Raw genomic sequence first — 26,283 nt, forward strand, 5'->3', positions numbered from 1 at the left:
CTCTCAGGAACCTGATGATCACTGTCACGAGAAGCATGAGGTCTGAGAACCACGTCTGGGTGGGCCAGTAGGGTGCTACCAGGACGACCTGCTCCTCATCCTCACTGACCTTGCACAGGGTCTATGCAAGTAGGCTCACTGGGGGAAACGCATATTTGCGCAGTCCAGGGGGCCAGCTGTGTGCCAGCGCATCTATTCCAAGAGGTGCCTCGGTCAGGCCGTATCAGAGCGGGCAGTGGGAGGATTCCTGGGAGGCAAACAGGTCTACCTGTGCCTGTCCGAATCGACTCCAGATCAGCTGGACCACCTGAGCGTGGAGTCTCCATTCTCCCCTGAGGATAACCTGCCATGACAGCGCGTCCGCTGAAGTGTTGAGGTTGCCTGGGATGTGAGTGGCTCGCAGCGACTTGAGGAGCTGCTGACTCCAGAGGAGGAGATGGCGGGCGAGTTGTGACATACAACGGGAGCGCAGACCGCCTTGATGGTTGACATATGCTACTGTTGCTGCATTGTCTATCCGAGCTAACACATGCTTGCCCTGGATCAACGGCCAGAACCTCTGCAGAGCGAGCAGAATTGCCAGCAACTCGAGGCAGTTGATGTGCCAATGCAGCCACGGGCCCGTCCATAAGCCGGCGGCTGTGTGCCCATTGCAAACAGCGCCCCAGCCTATTTTGGAGGCGTCTGTCATGACCACGACACTCCTGAAGACCTGCTCTAGGGAATGCCTGCCTGTAGAAATGTGAGGTCGGTCCAAGGGCTGAAGAGACAGTGACAGATTGTCCCGCGGGGAAGGGTGTGTGTCGAGGTAGAATTGAGACGTGGAAGTACGCGTCCTTCAGGTCTACCACCGCGAACCAATCTTGATGCTGGATGCTCACTAGAGTGTGTCTTTGCTTCAGCATCTAGGACGGGAGTCTGTGTAATGCCCGGTTCAGTACTCGCAGGTCCAAGATTGGCCACAACCCACCGTCTTTTTCGGTACAATGAAGCAGGGGCTGTAAAACCCCTTCTTCATCTTGGCTGGAGGGACAATCTCGTCAGACGTACCGGCGGGTGGGGTCTCGCGGCGGGGTGGAGCCTGAGGTGCCACACCGTGTCGTGGCCGTGCTGTGTTCAGGGACATCGAAGTACTTATCTGGCTCCTTGTGACCACCCCCGGAACAGCCTGGGATGGGGGAGGAAGAGGCCTGTCCTCGTGACCCGTGGAGACAGTCACATCGGGGGTGGATTTGTGCCACAGCTGAGCGCTCAGGGGTGGAGAGACCACCGTTGGAGTGCCAAACCTGCCAAATAGAGTGGTGGACGGTGGTCGTGATGATGGCCATGCACACCAGATATGTGACCCAAGGAACAAGGAAACCACTCTTGCTGAACTCTTGGGTACTGCAGCCACTTGGGCATGAAGCACAATTAAATACAAAGGTATCAAAAGATTCTCCTCCCAGCCTTGGGCTTCACGCCGGGGCCGGACCGTAGGGGCGGGCTGCAGTGGAGCTGGTGCAGTCACCACAGGGGGACGCCCTTGGTGACGAGCAGACGGGGTGCGGGATCTTGAGCCGCACCGGGGCAGGATGTGCCGGATAACCTCCGTCTGCTGCTTCACCGCTGAGAACTGCTGGGCAAAGTCATCGGTGTCGCCGGACTGGCCAACTTGGGAAATGGGGGCAGCAAGGAACCGTGCCTTGTCGGCCTCTCCCATCTCGACCAGGTTGAGCCAAAGGTGGCGCTCCTGGACCACCAAGGTGGACATCGCCTGCCCGAGAGTCCACGCCGTGACCTTCGTCGCCCGGAGAGCGAGGTCGGTCACCAAGCGCAGCTCCTGCATCAATCCCGGGGCGGAACTACCCTCGTGCAGTTCCTTTAGCGCCTTGGCAGACTTGCAGGAGAGCCATGGCATGCAGGGTGGAGGCGGCTTGTCCAGCGTTCAGTGACCGTGACCGTTCGGCTCCGAAGAGAAAATCTGAATGAGTAGTTGCATACCAGCTCCTTTTATACCCATATTTCCGAGGGAGTGGTATGCAAATACCACTCGCCAATTTTCATTGGCCTTTTATCAAAGACCAGAGGTATCTCGGGCTCCCAAGAGTGACCCCTAGTGTCACTACATCGACACAACGTCGAGTGAGTGACAGATAGGGAACTGGAGTGTGTAATTTTCATGTAATATACTTTCTCCTATCCAGCTTAATATGCTGTCATCTAAAGTAAGCCATTTGTAGTTTGATTACACCTTAAAGTGTAAACACTGTGGCTCTTTTGTGCTGAAAACATAGCTTTGTTGAGTGTTCTGACCAGCCTAACAATGGCTCAACTAATTGCGTGAGTGTGGGGCGGGACTGTCTGTATAGCTGACCAATTGCTGATGGAGAGTGTTCAGGAAACCTGTTTAAAAACAATCATCATATTTGCAATTTTCTTTGGTGACATTATTGGTACACAATTTTTGAAAGTATGAAATAATTAGTAACTCAGTTTAAGAAAATTCTGCTTTGCAAGTTGTACAATAACTATGTTTTTCAAAGAGAGTCCCATCTATTAGATGCACTGTTTCTCTCAAAAGCCCTGACATCAACATTCGAGACTGGGATGGTTGTGTGACAGGATCAAACAGTGGTCCCCATACCATCAAGCTTCAGTCATGTTGAGGTTGAGTGTCCACTCTTGACAACACACATCTTTGTTTTGTCTTCCTGGCATGCAATTGTTTTAATGGTTTGATATGTTTGTACATGTGTGTGTGTGTGTGTGTGTGTGTGTGTGTGTGTGTGTTTTGTGTGTTTGTGTTTTGTCTTTCTGAGACCATTTCAGTTTTTGTTTTTATTGCGAATGACTCACTATGGTAGAAAGCAATGACCTGTGACGTTCTCAATCAGCACATTTTTGTCCTGATGGATGACTTCATAGGGTAGGCTTACATCAAGTTCCAGAAGCGTGGGTGTGCGTATATTTGTGAGTTTTTGTTTACACTCCTCCTTCTGCTTTGAGTCTAAATGATCTTTGCAGACTGAAGGGATGACTGATTCCATTTATAAAATTTTATGTGATGTTCCTCAGGTGTCTTTTTGCATGTGCATGTCATTGTAAATCTGTATGACTTTCTTCTGTGGAATAAAAAATATAATTTTTAAGAGTCTTCATGCAGGTATTTTCCATACAACAATAGTCCATAGTGATAGCTGTTAAAGGGTAAGTTCACCCAAAAATGAAAATTCTCTCATCATTTACTCACCCTCATGCCATCCCAGATGTGTATGACTTTCTTCTGCTGAACACAAATTAAGATTTTTAGAAGAATATCTCAGCTCTGTAGGTCCATACAATGCAAGTGAATGGTGGCCAGGCCTTCAAAGCTCCAAAAAGGAGATAAAGTCAACATAAAAAGTAATCCATACAACTCCTGTAGTTTAATCAATGTCTTATGAAGCAATTCAGTCAGTTTTGGGTGAGAACAGACCAAAATAAAACTTTTTCACTATACTGTAAATCTTGACAGCAGTCTCCTTGGCAATCATGGTTTCAAGCTTAAATACACTTCCTATAGCACCATTTAGCGCCATCTGCATACGTCAAGCAGTAGGAAGTGTAATCAAGCTTGAAATCATTATTGTGCCTAGAGACTGAAATGGAAAGATGTACAGTGAAAAAAGAGTTTTGGTCTGTTCTCACCCAAAACCAACTGTATCGCTTCAGAAGACTTTGAATAAACCACTGGAGTCTTATGGATTACTTTTATGTTGACTTTATCTCCTTTTTGAAACTTCAAAGGCCTGATCACCATTCGCTTGCATTGTATGGACCTACAGAGCGGAGATCTTCTTCTAAAAATCTTTGTTTGTGTTCAGCAGAAGAAAGAAAGTCATACACATCTGGGATGGCATGAGGGTGAGAAAAGGATGAAAGAATTTGTATTTTTAGGTGAACTATACTTTTAAGCTCAGAAAATGACAAAAAATAATAAATTAAAAAATTAAAAAAACAAGCACGTTTAAAGTAGTCCATATGACATTATTTTATACGTTTTCTGAAGTCATAAGATAGCTTAGTGTGAAGAATAGATACAATTGTAAGTCTTATTCACTCATTCTCTTCCCCTCCTGAGCTGTTAACTCAAAAACTGCTGCATCTGGATCACAGTCAGATTCATAATTTCGGTCTGTTCCTCACAAAAAGCTATCTTATGGATTCAGAATACTTGGAATATAGCACAAGTCATATGGACTACTTTTATGTTTTTTTTTTTTTTTTTGGTGGTGGTGTTGGTGTTGGTAATGGAGTTTTTTTTTTATTTTTTTTTTTAGCTTAACTGCCATGGTCATTTTTTTGTTCCACAGAAAACTTTCATTTTTGGGTGAATTGTTCCTTAAAGGAGAGAGAGAGAGAGAGAGAGAGAGAGAGAGAGAGAGAGAGAGAGAGAGAGAGAGAGAGAAAACAAATATCTTGAATGAGCTCAGCTCCTGACCTCTTTCAGTGGTGTCCAATGTGTGCTTTTATATGTGCACCTTATTTTTGGCCAGTTGTAACCTCTCAACGTAGGTATTCTTAGGATATTCTGTTTTTACAGCTCTTCCACATAAAAGGGCTTCAAGCATCAAACCTACACACATCAACATCATTTCTTTAGCGCTGTGCCCACAACAACAGTGCCCCCCTCCATAAGGACCCCATCTCCCACTATCTTATCCCTCAGTCTCTACTGCCCTGAGGGCCATAGAAGGACTCCATTGTGTGGAGAAAGGCACCTGGTATTGGTTATTGCCAAACTAGATACACACTCTCTCATACACTCACACAGCAGGGTCAGCTCCCTCTAGAGGCCCATCTGGAGTTAATTTCCTGTCCGAGACAGCAAGCCGTAACAGGCGTGGTCTGGCAGCCTCAAGTGAAGGGTGGGGCAAAACTACACAGTCAATTTCAATTACAAGCTGATGAGACCTTTATTTATTTTTTTATTATTATTATTATTATTATTATTTTTTTTTCATTTTATTTCATGTTGTCCAGTTTAGCGTGTTAACAATGCAAATATTTAATGGTCCTGTTGTGCTAAGCAGGCTAGCTTCTATTCTGAAATTTTCAACTTCCCATTCAGAAATCTAGGAATCTTTGGCCAAATATTGTTCAGAACACACTGCTATATGCACCACTCAGATCAGGGATGTTACAGCAGTTTCTGTGCCAATAGTTTCACCAGACAGAATTGCAATAATAAAGTGGACCCACTTTATATTAGGTGTCTTTAACTACTATGTACTTAAGCATTTGATACAATGTACTTATTATGTACATACATGCTGTTGCATTGTACTTACATTTAAAGTACCTGGCATTTAATGACATCTGGAGTTACACTGTTAATCTAACCCTATACCCTAACCCTAATCTAAACCATAACCATAACCCTAACCCCTAAACCTACCTGTACCTCAACCTCAGTAGCAGCAAATGTGAATCTTGTGAGAATTTTGCAGAACAACATGTAGTAAAACAATGAGTAAATTGTATTGTATGTATTTGAATGTTATTACAAAGTAGTTAAGGGTGCACTCAGTGGCTTTGATGCAGCATCATTTAAAATCAATAGTTTTTAGTTTCAGATGCCATTGTAAATAATTAGTATTTACAGTCAGTCATGATTACTTTAATCAATGAGTGAAAGTGTCAAATATCAGGATGGTTACTGAGATTAAGCGAGTAGTATTTGGTTGGTCATGTGATTCTAAAATGTCAAGTAGTATTTGGTTGGTCATGTGATTCTAAAATGTCTGCCCCCATGTGCGGACCATCTCCATGTAGAATAAAACAGCTTTTATAAGGTTACTGATATGACTGAAGTCTTCATTTTAATGTGAGTGATCACGATTTCCTACATATATTGCAAATACTGAGTGCACCTTTAAAGACACCTAATATAAAGCAGGGCCAATAATGTTTTCAAACACGTCCCCTGAACACTCCACTGTCTTCCATTGGTCGAACAGATACTCCTGCCCCAAACTCATGCCTTTAAAGCACTTCCACGTTTGCAAAGGGGAAGCTTCCATTTGTAGCGTTAGACAACTGCAGTTAAACAGCCGCAGACTTTCAATGACAGTGCCCATAGCGTGGAATTATTATGGTCTATTTATGTACAATTCATCTTAAATCCTCATCTAAACAGACCTACCTCACCTTCCAATTATTACCCATGGATGATGAAACAAAGAAAAACGGTGTTGTGTTATTTGATGCATTTTATGATTTTAAAGGAGAGTATCTATGTACTGTAGTACGTATGAACAGGCAGCATTTCGCTCATTATAACTATGTTTATATTAGAGAAATGAAAGAATATATTACATATATTCATATACACATATTAAAGACCATTAGAACAAGACAGGGGTATACAGCATTTCAGAAAAAAACTTACGTTAAGAGTAAAGATTATACAGACTATGGAAAATGATAATGATCGCACTGCTTTCATGTACTTTTTAATATAATCTTCAGGTATGTCATTACACCCATGTAATAATGTTCAAATAAGGGAATATGTCCATCCCAGAGTCCGATAACAGATAATAGCTGGTTTAATCATTGTTAACATGGAGTTATCATCGCAGTTTGAGTATGATGATTGGGGAAGCTCTCACTGTCGACCAAATCCAATCGTGAGATTTGAATGCTGTGTAAATAAATAAACGTAAAAAAATAGAGATGAAAATGTCACAGTGTCTACAACTGCAATATATTTCAAATATAAATGGGAGAATAACATGCTGCAGTAGTAAAATTATTAACATTAAATGCAAGATTGGGTTTTAACACTGTCTCTTTGGACTTGAATTGAGCACATTAATTTTCTGGGAACCTGAACAGCGTTCAGCTCTTCATGAACACTTTTCCCTGATAATCCCCTCACTCAAGTATTGTTGTACATTAAAATTAAAGATGTCACATGTAGTGAAGTGCTGTGTTAAGCCAAAGAAGCAGTTTAAACTGTTAAAATGTTTATTGTCTAGTGCATCAAAGTTACTGACAATCATCCATTGACAGAATTACATACAGAGGTTTGATTACTATTCGCAGCTGGATGTGACGACATGCAGACTGTGATAAAGGACTATTGGTTGAGCCAAAGTTGCTATGTCAGGCTGGTCTGGACTCAAGCAAACAGAATGTTGTTTTGATGGCACCACAGAGCCACAGTGTTTGCACTTCTTGGAAATTCAACCTACAAATATTTTACTTATAGTTGTCTCTGCATATTTAGCTGTGACAGTATTGCAATATCAAAACGATTGCACACTTCAGCTTTAAATTTCATTGTGCTTACATTGTTTACCAAGGCATTGATATTTACAGTAGTTCAGTGAAAAAGAATCATGCAAAATGATGTTTATCAGCAATTACAGATAATGATTATAATAGCATGTTGTGACAAAAGTGCTCCATTAGATAATTATGTTTAATAGTGGCACTAATGTGTAACGGTGGCGTCTGTGGTTGATAATTGTTTCCAATGCTAGCAACCATGCTTGCCTTTTTCTATAGAAACTGAGCCAAAGACTGCCCTCACACTGACAGTTTATCCTACTGCAGTACATTAATCCTAGACCCCAAGTTTTGCACTGATCTTACACTTTATGTAGTTGTAACAGGTTCACAAGATGGGCAAGGAGGAGGCGGGAACCGGCCGAGCAGTCAGCGTAAACTTTTATTATCACAAAGGAACTTAAACATACCAAAAACTGACACGCACACACAACTTCGTGCGTGTCTCTCTCTCTCTCTCTCTCTCTCTCTCTCTCTCTCTCTCTCTCTCTCTCTCTCTCTCTCTCTCTCTCTCTCTCTCTCTCGAACTGGCGTCCCCGGCTCCTCTTTATCCATCTCCCGGCTGATTGGGCTGATTCAGCGCCAGGCATCCATCGTTACAGCCCGGCCACGCCCTCCTCCTCATCACTGTAGTGTAGGGGTGGAAATTAACAGGGATCTGTTGATACAATAGTATATCGATATCTGGGTCGTGATACAATAATATTGCAATTCTTTATGTACATTTATACATTTGGCAGATGCTTTTATCCAAAGCAACTAACAGTGAACTTATTACAGGGACAGTCCCCCGGAGCAACTTGGAATTAAGTGCCTTGCTCAAGGACACAATGGTGGTGGCTGTGAAGATCGACCCAGCAACCTTTTGCTTACCAGTTCTGTGCGTTAGCCAACTACACCACCACCACTCCTTTATGTGCTGTATAGTGTATTGCGATTCAAAACTATGATGTATTGCAAACTTTTACTCACTTAATTCTCAGAAGTAACGTAAAGCATAATAGGCACTTCAGTGTCAGGTAGAAAATACGACGTGAGTGAAAAGCATAACCTGGTTTCAGCGTGTTTATCGTTACACATAAACCTTTATTTTAGAATCTTTGCGGACATCCTTACACATAGAACAAGTTATACGGTTACAGACTGTGATGCATAACTGCAGTGCAATATGTGCATCCAAGGTTTTTTAAGCCACATATTTCCAAACCTATGTTTTTAGCCCAAGTGCTTCATTCAGCCAAGGTCTCATTTGGTTTTCAAATTGTTCTACATTCTTTATGAATTGATTAATCTGACTCCTAATGTTAGGAATGAACATAAAGAGAGAAAAAGAGACCCTCTAATGACTGTGAGATTAGTTGTGACATGCTTCGTCTTTCCAACTTTTCTCAATTCCTCACTCTATTTTTTCTGAGCACAAGGAAAAACCCCTGGACACTATTGAGGGAAATAACAGCCCTGATCACTATGTCAGCAGCTGTAAATGTAATATGTCTGCCTATTTTTCCAGTGTGTGTATGTGTGTGTCTCAGCAGGTTACTTTATGAACAACCCAATTAGCTGAACATGACCCTCACACAGATGTCAGGAGCTCTTAAGAACACAAACACACATAATTAGAGCCCTGATCACAGAGAAATAGCTTTTAAAACACTTCTTGCACATACTTTACACTCAGACAAGTACAAACATGTATACACACTCAACTCATTCACTTAAATGACAAATGTTCATATAAATAATTAGTATGCAGAACTCCCAGTCATCTTTTAAACACACATCTGCATTGTTTGTCTATCTAAACATGCTCAAGACGGACATGTTTTGGCCATTTCGTCTCACTGTTTCTTCAGAATCTCCATGTCAAGTTTTTAAAACAGTGTCTCAAGTTAGAAATAGTTCAGCATTTGACACAACGTAACAGATCAACGTCAGTTTTAGAACACATGAATTTGCTGCCGGTGTAAGCATATTTACATTTTCTTTTTACATTTATTACAGCGTTTTGAATATTTATATTAGCAATGGAGTTAATGTGCCTATAAACATCTTAAGCCTTCTGTTCTGTTCTGTTGCACTCCGTTTAGTCTTTTTCTTTTTTTTTTATGCAAGAACATGTCCTGTGTGAATGTCCCCTAAGAGTCTATTTTTTGTTTTATGTTGTTTCTGAGGTCAGATGATGTTATCATGGTACATTATCTCTTTTCTAATGAAGTTGAAAAGAGAATGCCTAAGCTCTATTTCACAAATATTTGGGCTAAGAATTCTGAATAGTTTCAATGTCAACAGATAAAAATGTGTTCAGTGCTTAAGGCTGGTGTGTCAAGTGTCTTCATGGGAGTTCTCTCTTTTTTCCCTTGAATTTTATTCATCTTCAGACAAGGATCTGGGCTATGATGCTGAAATTCACAGAACAGGACCAGATATGTTGTTTGCATGGATGTATGCCATGCTGTCACCGTGCCGACTGATCGTACCAACTGATGGTGCCAACATAGAGCTTGTTGCAATAAAGGCTTTCTTTTAACAGTTACTTTAATGTCTAACAGTGAGTAAATGGTTTGACAATTGGAAAAGTTTAAATCCAGAAATGTCATTAACTTTAAGAAATTCAGTTACATTCAATATCTGTTCAACAGAGTGAAACAGTAACCATTCACTTTTTTCAGCGGCTTTTAAAGTGCTCCTATTATGGTTTTTAAATGTGCCTAATTTTGTTTTAAAGGTCTCATACAATAGATTTACATGCATCCAAGGTCAAAAAACACTTTAATTTGCTCATAATTTAAATTGCAGCATTACCTTTTTTGCCCAGTGTCAAAAACGACTCCTTCAATGATCCGTTCTAAAGGATTCATTCTAAACTCCTCCTTTCAGAGAGCCTACTCTGCTCTGATTGGTCACATGTCCCAGTCTGTTGTGATTGGTCTACCACTTACAGCGCGTGTCGGAAAAGAAACGCCCACTACCATATCCGAGTTTCAGCTCCGTCTGAAAAAATGTCTGTTTTACCTTACCAATTTGAGCACGAGTCCGACAGTGATACATCGGAAGATCAACCCGAACCACCATCGCAAGCACGACGAGAACAGGACTTTCTCTGTGGTAAGTTTGAACAAGCTGGTTAGCAGAGGCTAACAGCTAACAGGCTAACAGCGTGTACTGGCTGTACATGTAAACAGACCAGAGGCGGGTTTTATGTTACCAAATTACGTAGGTTAGTACAGGAAGTAAGTCTGGAATTATTAACAACTCGTTTCAGGTGTTCAGAATCGGTTCCTTCTTTTGGGTGTCAATAACTCCATATTTCGTGCACTTTGATTTTTGAAACTTTGCAGACTTTTTTACATTCACAAACAGCTATATAACACACTACATAAAAGGTAATATTTAAAAAACCATAACAGGTGCTCTTTAATTAGCATTTGAAAAAAAATACTTAATAAAGGCTTCTAAGCAGTGAACCAAACCAACTAGCGCTGAGAATAATCACAACATTACAAACTTTTATTTGAAGCCAAAAAAAAAAAAAAAAAAGAACTACAATCGCAGGAACCATTGCCAATAACATAATCTTTTTTTTTTTTTTTTTTTTTTAATGATGCTACAAAAATATAAAACTATTGACTTATATTCATTGATCATAAGCATAACAAAATACACATATTCATTTAAGTAGTTTGAGACTTAGGGAGACTTAATTATGTCATTTGTAATGTAGATTGGGTAGTCACCGCTGAGCTTTTTACCTGCAGTTTTTGTTTGCAGGGTAACAGAGAATTCTCTGATAGGTGAAAAAAAATACTTTTCTGTATTCTACAGAAGCATATTGCTTAATTCCGGAGCTCATCGTCAGTCTGTCTTAAAAGGTTTATACATTGTCCTTAAAAATCAGTTTCTTTATGGAATTATTGATTTTGGAACCCAACTGTTGCACTCTTTTATGCTAGTACTGTGTTTGACAGTAATTACAAGGATTATGTCTTGTCAAAGCTCATGTCTCAGGGTGCTTTTGTCTCAGGGTGTCAAGAAATGTTTGATCCCTCTTGCACATGTCTCCAAATATTCTCAAATTCTCAAACTACTGTGGCACCCACATCATCATCTGAAGAGTCTGATTGTTCACACCAGAAGCATGTTAATTTTTGTCAGAATTGGGTGTTTGTTATTAATTGCAATTTGCTCCAATTTATTTATAGATCAAGCTTCCACTTTAGTTCCTCTCAAAGGGCTCATTTATTTTCTGTTTTTTCCCATCAGTCATTTCACAATTATAATTTTGTTCATGGTCAACATTTGACACAACACAGGTGTGACCCAATCCAAACCCGGTCATATGTCAAGTGAATGTCCTCCCTCCATTTCCAGGCCTGTATTAGAGTGATTACTGTAACTCTCAATAGAGAAAGAGTGAGTCGCTTACAGCCAGGTGTTCTTGCCGGAAGGTTATTTGGCCTACAGATCTGAATAAGTCCATTGGGACTGGACTTCCTCTAGGTCTTTGAGATCCCCCGGAACAGATCTTCATGGTCCAAAACTGTTCTCCTGGTCATGAAAAGATCCTACAAATTAGAGACACCAAAATTCTCTTACACAACAGTTAGTTCTGGTCCTATAATATGATTGGACAATTTTATGTGTGTTGCTCGACTACTTGCAATGGTTGATCCTGCTTTTGGCTTCTTTTGGAATGATATCCATTGGTGGTCGAAAAAATTTACAACTTAACTGGCTATGCTGTGTAGTGCAATGTACTCAATATTTACTTCGTATTTATAAAATTGTTTTATTAAAGCACTATCACAGCAATAGTTTCATTGGAGCCTCATGCCTATGGACAAATCACAGCCATGCTGATATACAGACCAGCAGCACTCTTGCTTGTGTTATATTGCTTAAATGGAATTTACTGAACTATTCTCTTCATCACCATGGATCATTCCAATTATGTAGTGTCTAACTACACTTTAGCCCCTTTCCCACCTATAGTCCCGGTACTTTTCCCTTAGTAACTTTCTAGATGAGAACTCTTACGAGGAATGGGACACCCAAGGGGGATTCTCCCCTCTTGCATTCACACTCACAAAAGTAACCCCCATAGTGACGTCATCTAGTATCGACCATTTTTGTCCTGACATAGTTTGCACACACAATTCAATAGCAACAGCAACAACAAAATCAACCACACCGATGGAGGATGTCAGGATCGGTGCTACACTTTTGTTAGGGCTGTTTTACACTAACTTTGGCTGCACCGGAAAATGTAGTCGGCTGCCTTACTGCCTAATCAGTTAATGGTTTAAACGACAGTGTTTTTGAATGAACCAGGAAACTGGTTTCTTAAAAGTTTAAAAAGCACCTTATTTTATCCTACCTCCCTATACAGCCTCCAAAAGCAGCATTTTCCAGTTTTTGAACACAGCCTGTGTCTTCAGGTTACAGTTTACACTCTCGATAAACATCTTATTTTTTTATCTGTCCTCCCAGGAAAAATTTGATGTAGTAATGCAAAAATCACTTTATTTTCTGTATATTCACACAGTACAAACTGTACAGATGCGATGGAAACTCAAACCGCATCTCCCAATGAAGTCACGCAGTACCTCTAGTCACCTCTCAGACACACACACATGTGTAACGGGTGATTCTCTTTGGATATTTTGTCGGTTTATTGTTATTTCTGTTAAGGGAATTGTAAAATTAGCACAATCCTCTTAGTAGCAGGCTAGCAGCTACAAGTTTGTTTACAAATGGCAGCTGCCGACTCCTCGTTTCTTATTGCTTTGTGCGTCATAGGTTTTTGACCAATCACAGGCTGCAGCACCTCCCACAGTCCCTCTACGCCCCCAAAAGTACCTACCCCAGAGGAGGAGCTAAAAACGTCCCTTAAAGCAGTTACGAGGAACTATAGTTCCTCAGGAGCCAAAACAACGAAAATGACTATTCTCTGGGGAAAGTACCTAAAACAGGCTTTAGTACCGCCAGCAGTAAAAGGCCTTATGTGCCAAACCTTGGAACTCTGATGGAGGGTCTCATCCACTAAAGCAGGTAAAAGTCTGGAAATACTTTTTATCAGAAAGAATAACACTCTCCATGAATTCACTTCTGACTGATAATGGTTACCTCATTAGCTGATTCAGGTGGACTGCTCATGCTGGGAAGAAAAGATGATACACGTGGGGGCCTGGCGTAGCTGAGATTCATGTTTAAGTGCTTTGGAATGTATTGTTTAGTTGTCCGTGTACTCTCGGGTTCAGAGGGAGGATTTTTTAGTTTTCAGATACAAGATTCTGAGGCTAGGCCAGTTCAGTTTTCTCTAGAGGGAGAGACCTTGTTTGAATTGGGCAGAACAACTCTACTGAGCTCAATAAGGACGATTTTCATTGCAAATGAAATGTATACTCAAGTAATTAGTTTTTGCTGGGTTCGAATACACACACATATGTACAAACACACGCTAACACAAGCAGACATTCTTTCACACTCTCACAAGTACACACACAAATACATTGCTCTATCTCCAGAGTTTGTCCTCATGTAAACTGAGATTTTTTTTTTTCCTGTGAAAAGAGTAGAATGTGTTCTGATACCGTCCCCCACAGACAGATGGGCACAGCACAACAAAGCTATCATTTGTGAAAACGTTTCAGGGTCATCTGCAGTGCACTGCACCTTGGTTGGGCATATATATTGGACTTTAATAAACAGGGATAGAAGAAAGTGTTTTAACATAAAAAAATTACACATCTTAAACCTGTGGTACAATTTAAGATTATATTGGATATTAACAGAACCCATCCATAAATGTGCTCATTTATCTGACTTAGCTATTAGTTCATGGTCAGAATGAATAAGTGCTCCCTTCAGGCCTGATTTGCTAAAGAATTTAACATAAGTAAAATTGGAGAAAATAAGAGTAAGGGAGTGAGCGCGGTGGAGACATGTGACAATGATCGATCATGTCATGGAAATAACTGAAGCAGAACTTTTTAATTCCTACTGAATAAATATTACAGCTGTAGTGTGATATATGTGATATTACATTTTTAATAATCTCAAAAGTGCTGATAAATGCCTTGTCTCTGTTCTTTAGGCCTTGGGGGAAGTTCTGAAGTAATTTCGTCTGGTGAATCTGGAACAGGTTCTGACTCTAGTTCTGGCTCTGGAGTGAGTTCTGATGAGCTGAGCATGAATGATCTGCAGGTGCCGCTGATTTATGTGTACTCTGTGGCCCAAGAAGCATTCCCAGGTGGTGTTGAAGAGGACAAGCATGTGGAACAGGTGGAGGAGGAGTTGATTGGAGCACTGACACTCAGCAAACCAGTTTAAGCCCTCTGCTGCAGGAGATCACAGGTTAGTGATGGAATATTGGTTCAGCATTGTCTGGATACTGCTATACTAAAGCAACAAGCCACAAGAGACAGTGATAAAGTGATCCAATTTGCATCATGCTCAACAGCCCACCTATGTAAAATCACTGTAATGCGTGGCTTTTAGTGGCATATTGCTTTTATACAACAACAGAAACAGCAGCAGTGTTGGGTAACGTTACTTTTAAAAGTAACTCGTTAGAATATTGTATTACTCCTTAAAAAAGTGACTAAATTAATTAAAAAGTAACTTTTTATGGAAAGTAAAGCATTATGGTAATTTTGCATTACTTTTTTCTCACCGCCACTCTCTCTTCTGCTGTGCATTCAATACAAATACAACAGATATTTAGAAACATTACAGGTCCTGCTAGCTACTGTACAATACTCATGTCAAAACAACATACTAAACAAAAAGATATTTAGAAAGTCTACAATTAGTAGGTGTTCACGTCATATTTATAAGAAAGTAAGTGGAATATGCATGATTTGTTTTTCCATTGACATGGCAGCCAACATGAATAATGAAGAATAAACACTGCCTTAACTAAAACAGCAAAGTCCAACACTTGAACCTGCATCATATATGTCATCATATGCGGTGCCCAATGCCAGAGTCAACCTGAGATGTTTTTCAGAAGTCAGGATAAAATTCAGTGGGTAATGCCAACCTACAGTTGAAATCAGAAGTTTACATACACTTAGGTACTGAATTGGAGGTGTGCCTGTGGATGTATTTTAAGGCCTACCTTCAAACTTAGTGCCTCTTTGCTTGACATCTTGGGTAAATCAAAAGAAATCAGCCAAGACCTCAGAAAAAAACTGTGGACCTCCACAAGTCTGGTTCATCCTTGGGAGCAATTTCCAAATGCCTGAAGGTACCACGTTCATCTGTACAAACAACTGTACGCAAGTATAAACACCATGGGACCATGCAACCATCATACCGCTCAGGAAGGAGACGCATTCTGTCTTTTAGAGATGAATGTAGTTTGGAGCGAAAAGTGCAAATCAATCCTAGAACAACAGCAAAGGACCTTGTGAAGATGCTGGAGGAAACAGGTAGACAAGTATCTAAATACACAATAAAACGAGTCTTATATTGACATAACCTGAAAGGCTTCTTAGCAAGGAAGAAGCCACTGCTCCAAAACCACCATAAAAAGACTACAGTTTGCAAGTGTACATGGGGACAAAGATCTCACTTTTTGGAGACATTTCCTCTGGTCTGATGAAACAAAAATGAAACTGTTTGGCCATAATGACTATCATTATGTTTGGATGAAAAAGGGTGAGTGAGGCTTGCAAGCCGAAGAACACCATCCCAAGTATGGGGGTGGCAGCATCATGTTGTGGGTGTGCTTTGCTGTAGGAGGGACTAGTGCACTTCACAAAATAGATGGCATCATCAGCAAAGAAAATTATGTGGATATATTGAAGCAACATCACAAGACATCAGCCATGAAGTTAAAGTCCAGTCGCAAATGGGTCTTCCAAATGGACAATGACCCCAAGCATACCTCCAAAGTTGTGGCAAAATAGCTTAAGGACAACAAAGTCAAGGTATTGGAGTGGACATCACAAAGCCCTGACCGCAATCCGATAGAAAAAAAGTGTGTGCGAGCAAGGAGGCCTACAAACCTGACTCAGTTACACCAGTTCTGTCTGGAGGAATGGGCCAAAATTCCAGCAACTTATTGTGAGAAGCCTGTGGAAGGCTACCCAAAAAGTTTGACCCAAGTTAAACAATGTAAAGGCAATTCTACCAAATATTAACAAAGTGTATGTAAACTTCTGACCCACTGGGAATGTAATGAAAGAAATAAAAGCTGAAATAAATAATTCTCTCTACTATTATTCTGACATTTCACATTCTTAAAATAAAGTAGTGATCCTAACTGACCTAAGACAGGCAATGTTTTCTACGATTAAATGTCAGGACTTGTGAAAAACTGAATTTAAATGTATTTGGCTAAGGTGTATGTAAACTTCTGACTTCAACTGTAACATCAAGGTATAAATCTGATGAATAAATGAATATGTTTCTCAGTGCAAGCTTGTTTTGAGCTGATCCATGGTGCATACAGATGCTACTAGTTGATCGCATACAACTGCAAACGCGCATGTTGATACAACTTGAATGGAATCGTTTTTAATGCTACCAAAATGCCTTCAAAACTTTATGTTTCACAAATCAAACTACTTGTTTATTGTAGAACAAAAATGTTGAATATTTTAAGAAATTAAGAAATTTTTTCTGCGTACACAAACCATGTAGTATGTTGCTCGCAGCTGTTGATCCAGAGTCAGCTTTTCTCATCTATTTTCCCAGTTACGGGGACCTCAAACACGGAGCAGTTCGGCTGCATAAGTCAGTGAACTGAGCGAGTATTTCACCCCGTATGTCATGCCATGGCCAGTGGAAGACTAGTCTTATAATCCCTCTGCCTAAACGCATTTACAGATTTTTTTAATGCGGTGTGTATTAAAACATGAATCAATCGCATTTCACTCATCCGAATGTTGAATGTTAAATACTTTAACACAGAGCAGTTCGGATGCAAACTGATCCTAGAGAAGTAGTTACAAGCAGCTTTAAAACAAAGCAATTCAGATGCATAAACAGTCAGTGATCATTCCACGTTGTATGTATCTGTATAATCATGCCGTGGCCATGGGAAGACTTCTCTGGCTTATGCCTGTGCTATATTATACCAAGAAAATGTGTGTTTACACACTTTTAAATGCAGCCTACATGAATCAGTCACGAGAATCAAAATATCACTTACTCGAATGTTACATTTTTGACAAAATGTTGCCATATGAGAACACATTTCTTAACTCTTGCTGTGATTGTCATGATAATGGCAAAGTTTATGACAGCTGCTCATTTAAGTTCCAGTGCACAAAAAAATCCACCGCTGCAAATGATGATTACAACTGGATTCCACTGAAGCGTTCAGATATATATTCCTTTACCAGCAATATTTTGCCATTTTTAAAACATAAATCTGCCCATCGCTGATAAGCATGGCTCATAATCTCTAGAACTACAGTACCCATCAGGCGCACACTACAATGCCCATCATGCACACACATACTATAACTTAATTGAACATCTCTAGTAAGCATCCCACTCTCTAGAACTACAATGCCCATCATGCCCATCCTCGAAGTTTGCACACTTTTACTCTTGATTTAGCACAATACAAGGGAAAGGAGAGGTGTACAAAAGCAACGCATTACTTATTTAAAAAATTATTCCGATATTATGGTCTAAAATAAAAAAATATTGCATTACTTTACTCGCTACTCGAAAAAAGTAATCTGATTACGTAACGAAAGTTACTTTTATCACTTTACCCCCAACACCGAACAGCAGAATGATTAGGGATGTGTTTGTAATTTTGTTCTGTGTTAAAATACTCAATCCTCTCCCTAGGGGTGGATTATGACTAGCAAGGGCCCCGGTTCAATTATCTTTTAAAGTTGAGATCTACTCAATCGATTTTCGTTGATTTAAGTCTCTTTTAATACCTGTTCTGTTATTTACAGTCAGATTAATTCAAACACACAGCACGGATATGGTAAAGAAACAGCTCAACCGAAACACGTTCGCTGAACAACCATTGTTCTTAAAGAGACCATTTTAACATTTGTTATACATAATGTAAACTCAGTGTAAATACTACAAATTATGCATACAAAATGCATATAGTTAAAGGGGCCATAATAAATTATGAAATATTTTAACTTCATCAAACACTTTAAATATTGACAAATTTAACAAATACAGTAGGCTCCTACAGTATCTATGCAAGGTTTTGGTGAAATTCGGCAAAGAGCTCAGGCAGTTATGGCTTGCACTGTTATATCTTTTCTAACTCATCTGAATGATGGGGTGCGTTCCATTCAGAAGTTATCATCCCTACACCCTGTTTCCTTCAAAGACTTTACCCTCCATTGTGAGAGCTTTGAAGGGCTGAAAGGTGTGGGGATAAAAAATTGTGGTCATTTGGTCATTTTTTGGGAAATTCTGTTTGGAACGACCCTACAGCTTGGCAACCATTATTATTCTTCCATCGAAAAGCCCTGCTAAGGCATCATTTAAGCCTCCAAAATCCCTAGACTACATTACATTGACAGAATATTTAAATGAGCTATGAGTCTGTTTTGGAATGTTCGTAATTTCAGAATTCAACTTCATACTTAATCTGCTTTAAGATGCTCTCTGCTTTCTTTCTTTCTTACTGTTAAACCTGTAAACATTTCTAATTTCAAGCATTTAAAACTATCTTAAAACTTTCAGACAAGGTTTTGGCAGACCAACATTATAGTTTGTCTTGACAAACTTTACATATCTAGTTTAATCAGTACTTTTGAACCACACAAAGTAAAATATTCAATATTTTATTTTTCCCAACACCAAAGCCAAGTTATTTTTTGTAATGTAGGGCAAACATGCAGTTCTAGCAATGAAAAGTTTAATAAACTTTTTTGTTCGACAGCCCTATTATACAAAGAATAAAGCTTAACCATATAAAGCCTAACATATGAAAAAAAAATATTTTTTTAAACCTGTTTAAACCTATTTTTCTTTCAAATAATTACATTTTAAGCACATGTTGCTTGAATTTAATAAAAATTTGTTGAGGGGACCTTGTATAAGCTGTGGGGCCCACATATTTAAGCATATAAAAACTTTTGTTTTCGAAGTTGATGGGCCGTGAGTCCTTGCAGCCCAGGGCCCCCCGGATCCCTGGTAGTCAAGGGCCCCTGGGCACTGGCCCTATCAGCCCAGTCCATAATTCACCTATGCCTCTCCCAGCTTAATGTGCTGAGACAACTACAATTGGGCCATTCGAGGGTGAATTTCACAGAATAGAATAATCACTAAAGCTCTGTGATGCTTTCAGCATTGTTCTGTTTGTTTAAGCCTTAGCAACATTGACTTAACAATGGTGTGAATTTGTGGCCAGACTATTAAATGTTTGTGATTGGAGTGTTTGGGACCTGTTTGAAACATTCATTATTTTTGCAATTCTGTTTGGTGCTGAAAGTTTTTGTTCATGTCATCTTGGACTTACACTGACACCTTTCAAACTAGGGCTGGGCAAATTGATTTCCCGATTCAATTTGATTCTGATTCACATCCTCTTGATTCGATTCCAATTTCGTTTTGATATCGATTCATAAGGGTATATTTCAGTTATAATGTCCCTTTTGCTTACATATGAAAGAAATTGTAATATTACAGAGGCTCTGAACCGCACGGTGAAAAAAAAAAAATAAGAGTGAAAACAAAACAAAAAAATAGTATCTCAGTTCCTTCCTGAGCCTAAGTCTTACATTTTTTTTCTCTCTTATTCCAGGTGTCCACAAGTTTAGCTCAATCGACAGCATTTGTGGCATAATGTTGATTACCACAAAAAATTATTTTTTGATCTCGTCTGCCCTTTTCTATAAAGCAAAAATCAAAGATACAGTGAGGCTCTTACAATGGAAGTGAATGGGGCCAATTTTTGGAGGGTTTAAAGGCAGAAATGTGAAGCTTAGAATTTTATAAAAGCACTTACATTAATTCTTCTGTTAAAACTCATGTATTATTTAACCTGTAAAGTTGTTTAAATAATTGTTTTTACAGTCATTTTAGGGTTTTAGGGTCTGTTGACATTACATCGTCATGGCAATGAAGTTGTAAAATTGGCTATAACTTTACACAGAATAGGTTAGTAAGCGATTTTGTCACATTAAAATCATGTTAACATTAGTGCTGTCAGTTGATTAAAATTTTTAATAATTTTTCAAAGTTAATAATTTTTAAAGTGCTGAAATTTTATTCTATATATACTTATTTTCCTGTCAGATTCATTTATTTCCTTCTTATGAAAGAAAACAAAACAATATGTAACAATATAATGCTTAATTAAAAAAAATTCAAACAAAGCTTTTAACTGTATAAAGATAGAAATGCACTGAAATAGCACCAATTCAAGTAACATAAACGTTTCGCTAAGTCTAACTGGGAGGTTGACTAATTGAAAGAACTATGCAACTGTAGGTTGCATATTCATTGCAATGCACATTAAATCTCTTCAACTCTCATCCTCCACAGACAGTGGCTATTCCCTTTGCTACAGCACTCGTGAAGCCACATTCATGAGTTGCGTTAGGGCATCAACGCCACTTTGAACTCTAAATGAAAAGCGCTTACAGACAGCATCTCATTCTGCATTTTGGTAATAGTAAAGACTTGACTTGCTTCTGTGGTCATTAAATTCTGCCTTACAGAGTCTGCAAAGTACTTGATTTCTGTCCCATATCTGGGCTTGTTTTGTACAACAGATATTGTTAAGAGGTCCTTTCCCCACCATTTGATGACTTACATGGCAGTTGTTTGCGTTTTTGTGATGTGTGCATCAGTGTAATGTCTCCAGGCGGACACATCCCAGAGGTTTCACCCTACTCCGACCAGTGTATACTGTATGCTGGTTTATGCTATTTATTAATTATTAATGGTAAATTAAAACTTTCTAGGGATTAAGTAAAATTACGTGTTAAACTTTTTTAATTAATCGCATTTGTTAACACGTTAATTTTGACAGCTCTTGTTAACACACATATTGTTTTAATTTTGTGGTTATTCTTTTGAAATTGAGATTATTTTAATGTTTACAAATTGGCCCCGTTCACTTCCATTGAGGTATTTGTAAAGGATAAGAGGGCAAGTCAAAATTATTTTTTGTGGTAATCAGAATTATGCTGCAAATGCTGTTGATTGAGCTTAACTTGATTTTAACTTCAATATTCCTTTAAGAAGTTAAACTCTTTTTAATGAGGAAAACATTTCTTAGTGCACTATAGAATATATTAAGTTAATATATTAGATAATATAGAATTTAAGATGTGTGGTCACATTTGTGCGTTTATCTGCTTTTTTTATGATGACTTTAAAAATCAAATCAGTTTTATGAGACCTCTAGTGTACTACTTAATATTGCGATACAATGTTGCATGTCAAGTGCTGGTACATTATTGTCACAGAGCAGGGACGTGCCATCCATATGAGCAAGGTAAACAGTGCTTACCTAACAGTAGGGTGAAAAGAAAAATTACTCTATGAAATATTTAAATATAATTGTTCATATAAACTACTGTTTTCATTTAAATTCATCATCTTTCATCTCAGTTGAGCAGCACAGACAGTTTTTCATTTATTCGCTTGGCACCACCCTCAGGTATAAGCACTTTATGTTGTGCTTGCTTTGATTAAAGCATTGTTTATCGCCCTTTCATTCAACACTGTACGTTCATTCACAGCCACTACAAATGGCCAAGGTAAGCATGCATACCAAAATGAGTAAGCCAATCAGATGCTATCTGATAGGCTAGATTTTAGTTTTTTGTCAACACGTTCAAGTTCACGTAACTAATGTGTTATTAAGTGCTAAAATTGATATCTGCAGTGTAAGCATTGATAACCTACGCGGATTTGGCACAGTTAATTTTAATTAAAAATCGAGAAAGAGAGGCTATCGATACCTCAACAGGTGGGTGACTTTTACAACAAAGTGACGGAGATGTTCATTCATAAGGAGAGTCGCATGGATTTTGTGTTCAAGTAAAGGTGAGTTAATGTATTTATTAAAAATCTATGTTGTTGATACAAGGTCATAGATACTAGGTCATTGTTTCTGGTTAGTCTGAGGCTATGAAGTGGTGATCTGGCAATCATGTCCTTCTTGTGTTATGTCTGTTTATAGTTCTAATGTTAGGGCGCAGTGTCTGTTTATATTATGATATAATGTTTATGTTGTAATATTAAGGAATGTAGACTGCCGTGTCTATGTTACATTTGCCTTGTGCATTCAGGTTACGATTGTTGTCTTTGGTGGTAAGATTAGTTAATTGCTGCTGTCCATTCCAGTGGTTCTGAACTGTGAGAAGAGTGATGTGTGAGGCCTATGATGATGAAACTAGTAACTGGCAATCTTTTCTTTTTCTTTTTGTTGTATGTCAAAACAAGCTCTTCTGGCACTGTGGTTCATTGTATGATTTAATGGACATAAACATGCTTGGATCAATATATGACAATCTTTAATTTGTGTGATATGTTCTGAATTTAAAACAATTTGTTCATGAAGTGTGCCACTGTGATAATTGTTTCCATTGACTGGTGGGTTCTAAGGCAACACTTTACGTCAATAACATTTCCACGACATTACAGTCACCCGTATAACGAGTTTTGGGCACAGAGTTTAATAATATGTATTAAAAATCTTTGATGCTTGCTCAGTCTTAAAGCCCACGGCACGTGCCTGTCACAGAGATTCCACATCACTGAGCAACATTTTTATGAAGCTGCCATACCCAGTCCCTCTGTACAGAACACCAGAGATTAGTGCTGTAACATTTAACCAACATTAAAACAACCACTGCCCCAACCGCTGCACAGCTGTACTGACTTCTCCACTTCACTACAACATGCATCAGCAGAACATGAACAGCTCTACCCATCTGTAATGGAACATTGTGAAAGGGCAACATCAATAGTCACACACACATCTTTAGAACCACACACTCAATTTAATATCGCAAAAAGAGAGAGAGTATTCACACAACAGCCAAGAAATATGGTGGTGTAGCCTAAGCTGTTTTGTGGTTCTAGTGAATCTGGGCTGGTAGCCAAAATATTGGAGATTGCCCTTTTGCAAGACACCAAGTCTCAGTTTGCTTCAATGGGATTGTCCCAGTAAGTGTAAGTGTATGTCACTCTGAATACAAGCATCAGCTAAAAATGGCAAAATGGTAAAGACTTGAAGCATGGAGCATAATAAAAAGTGAAACTCAGCACTTTCTGTTAAACAAGTGTTCTCCTAAATTTTTTGTCTGATGTCCTACCTCTACAACTCCATCAGTTCGGCTCAAATTTCTATTCTTCAACACCAAATTTGGCCAGAAATGTGTTCATTTTAACTGGTACTGTACTCTGGGCTGCAACTAACTATTATTTTGATAAACGACTAATCTAACGATTATTAGAACGATTATTTGACTATTCAGGCGATTATTGCAACAATTAATCAATAGTTTTTAACCGACTATTCAGCTTGTGCCTCAATTTAAAAGGTTGAATTAAACATGCTTACTAACAATAAAGAGGACAAAATCATCTTTTAAAAATATCTCTAAATGACATTCACTGAATTACAAGGAAAAAAAATACTTGGATGTTCGTTTAATTCGTTAAAAAAAATTCACTGCAAAAAATCCTATTGTTGTCAAGTATTTTGTCTTGTTTTCCATTTAGAATTATCTAAAAATCCTTAAAACAAGATACATTTACTTGAGAAGCAACATGTAAGATATTTAGACTTGTTTTTAGAGAATGTATCTTGAATAATATATTTTGTATATAAGTGTATTTCACGCACTGTTTTTCACACGACTCGTTTAAGCGGCTCTGTCCACACAGAGAAATGGCAGTTTCGGAGTGTGTACTTATTTATACAACCCACTTCATTATTATTTGAACTTTAATATAGGATGCATTAAAGATATAACGCCGGGGTGTTTCCTTTTTAGATGCTCTGACAGGCCAATTTTGCTTAAGCAGAACGCAAGGTACGGCTCCGCTTTATTTCACGTCAAGACGACACTGCTTCTATATTTACTTATTTTGAATTTTTGTTTTATAATTCCCTCATACTTTGCAATCTACATCGCCTTAATTTGTTTGGAAAGTTTGGAGTGCATCTGAGCTGAAGTGCTGCTCTCCTGCATCATCATTAGCATTTCAAATGATCTCATGTTGCGTTAAATGAGATCAAACGACTATTCGACAGCGGAAATTTTGTCGACAATTATTTATTTTTGATACTGTCATCAACGTCGATTAATTGTTTCAGCCCTACTGTACTCTATATAGTTTAGCATTATGATATAGATAAATAACCATTTTTACAATTATCTTTTAAACTAAACTTATAGTTTCCTCTCCCTTTAATGAATCGCCAGATATTGTTTGTCTTTCACATGTTTTAACAGTGTAGGGGCAAATGCATCTGATGTTGTAAGAAAGATATATGATGGATTATTTGAGATTCATTATTTTAATATATTGTATTTTTATTAAGTCATAATTTTTTTTTTTATTTGTTTAACAAAACTAAAGCTAAATCTTTCCAAGTAGCCCCTGGAACCTGCTTAAAGGGATAGTTCACCCCAAAATGAAAATTATTGTATTATTTACTCAACCACATGTTGTTACAAAGCCGTTTTACTTTTTTCTTCTGTCAAATACAAAAGGAGATGTCATGCAGAATGTTATGGACTGACAGCCTTTCACTCTTCTTGTATGGAGGAAAAAAGAGCAGTGTCAACGTTCTTCAAATTTTCTCGCATTCCAGGTGAAAAAAAAAGAAAGTCATAGGAGCTTGGAATGATATGAGGGTGAGTAAATTATTGAGTTTTCATTTTTGGGCAAACTATTCCTTTAAGTACCCCCTGGGGTACACATACCCCTGGTTGGGAATCACAGCATTTAACTACAGCACTTAAGCAAAAGGCAGATGAGAGGGAAGGTGAGGGACATAACTAAGAGATAACTGGGTAAGGGGCGAGCCAAAATGATACAAATCGGATGGACACAGATATAAGTGAAAGAGTTAAGATGAATGAAGAGAAACACCTCTGGTTTCTATCTTATTTTGTCCCCAGGAATACTCACTCACCACCATCTCACTCCATTAGTCACAGACTCGCACACACAGTAACACACATTTTATGGTGGAATCTGCCATAAAAAGTATAAGAATCAAATCTTTGATTTACTTTGATTTTTTATTTTTTTTTCTTGCTCTCTACCGGTTTGGTGACAGCTGATAGAAGCCATCTGATTTTGTGGTCCATATGAGAGCCTTTAAACCTGATTTGTCTGATTTATGACTGCACAAATGAACTCTGTACACTCTGCGCACTTCAAGCCAACTCAGTCCTAAGGCTTTAGTTGCTTAGATTACTTTTGCTTGGTGCCTACATAATGTTGTTTATTCAAGGTTACATGGAGGTTTCTTGAAAGAGTGTGTGTCTTGCATATTTTGAAACATGACTACAAGTTAAACTCTTTCCAACCTTGAACGCTGCACAGCCCACACAACACACTCTGCTGCTCTGCTCTATATGTATGTGTGTGTGTGTGTGTGTGTATACATACAAATTTAACAAAACTTCCCCTTGGGGACATTTAGAGATTTCCTCATTTGGAAGTATGTGGGTTATTGTGTGTGTGTGTGTGTGTGTGTGTGTGTGTTTTGTTTTTTGTTTTGTTTCTGATCTGTTTTGGTTTGTTTTTTGTTTTGTGTGTTGTTGTTGTTGTTTTTGTTTGTTTCTGATCTGATTTTTTTTTATTTTTTTTTATTTTAGTTTGGTTTGGTTTTGCTTTGCTTTGCTTTTTTGGTTTTGTTTTTCCAGGTCTGTTTTGGCTTTGTATTGTTTTGTTTGTTTTTTCTTTATTATTAATGTATAAAAACATTAGAAGTCTATGATTCCCTTTCGAGGGAACTCGAGCTGCTTAATTGCATTGGGACACGCCCTG

General features: G+C 38.7%; 1 pseudogene; it reads left to right on the forward strand.

Moving 5' to 3' along the window:
* Nucleotides 1–26,283, forward strand: part of LOC127456745 (sec1 family domain-containing protein 2-like) — a 319,933-nt pseudogene that overhangs the window by 148,350 nt on the left and 145,300 nt on the right.

This window comes from Myxocyprinus asiaticus, chromosome 19 (genome assembly GCF_019703515.2).
Source record: "Myxocyprinus asiaticus isolate MX2 ecotype Aquarium Trade chromosome 19, UBuf_Myxa_2, whole genome shotgun sequence".
Lineage (NCBI taxonomy): Eukaryota > Metazoa > Chordata > Actinopteri > Cypriniformes > Catostomidae > Myxocyprinus > Myxocyprinus asiaticus.